The sequence below is a fragment of the Penaeus monodon genome, chromosome 19 (genome assembly GCF_015228065.2).
Source record: "Penaeus monodon isolate SGIC_2016 chromosome 19, NSTDA_Pmon_1, whole genome shotgun sequence".
In the NCBI taxonomy this organism is placed as follows: domain Eukaryota; kingdom Metazoa; phylum Arthropoda; class Malacostraca; order Decapoda; family Penaeidae; genus Penaeus; species Penaeus monodon.
The window spans coordinates 2,401,746-2,402,116 of record NC_051404.1 but is presented as its reverse complement, the minus strand read 5'-3'; the positions used below and the strand labels follow the sequence as shown (position 1 = coordinate 2,402,116).

Below are 371 nucleotides of genomic sequence, written 5' to 3'. Positions count from 1 at the left end.
TATCTGCTTAGCCGTCTTTTCCCCTCCATTCCTTCATTTCCTTTATTTTCCTTTCTTTTCCCCTCTCTTCCTTTCTTTTCCTTTCTTTTCCTTCTCATCTTCCTTTCTTTTCCTTTCTTTTCCCTTTTCCCTCCTTTTCCTTCTTTTCTTCTCTTTTCCCTTCTTTTCCATTTTCCCTCCTTTCCTTCTTTTCCCCTTTTTTCCCTTCTTATCTTCTATTTTCCTCTCTTTTTTCCTTCTTTCCTCTCCTTTCCTCTCTTTTTTCCTTCTTTCCCCTCCTTTCCTCTCTTTTCCTTTCTTTTCCCTTCTCACCTTTTTACCCTTCCTCCCCCCCCCCCTCTCCATCATATAATCTCCGTCATGGTATTTCC

At 40.7% G+C, this 371-nt stretch overlaps 1 protein-coding gene across 1 annotated transcript in view; it reads left to right on the top strand.

The window, feature by feature from the left end:
- Positions 1 to 371, top strand: part of LOC119584971 (microtubule-associated protein futsch-like) — a gene marked incomplete at its 5' end in the record, with an annotated part of 346,977 nt that overhangs the window by 194,536 nt on the left and 152,070 nt on the right.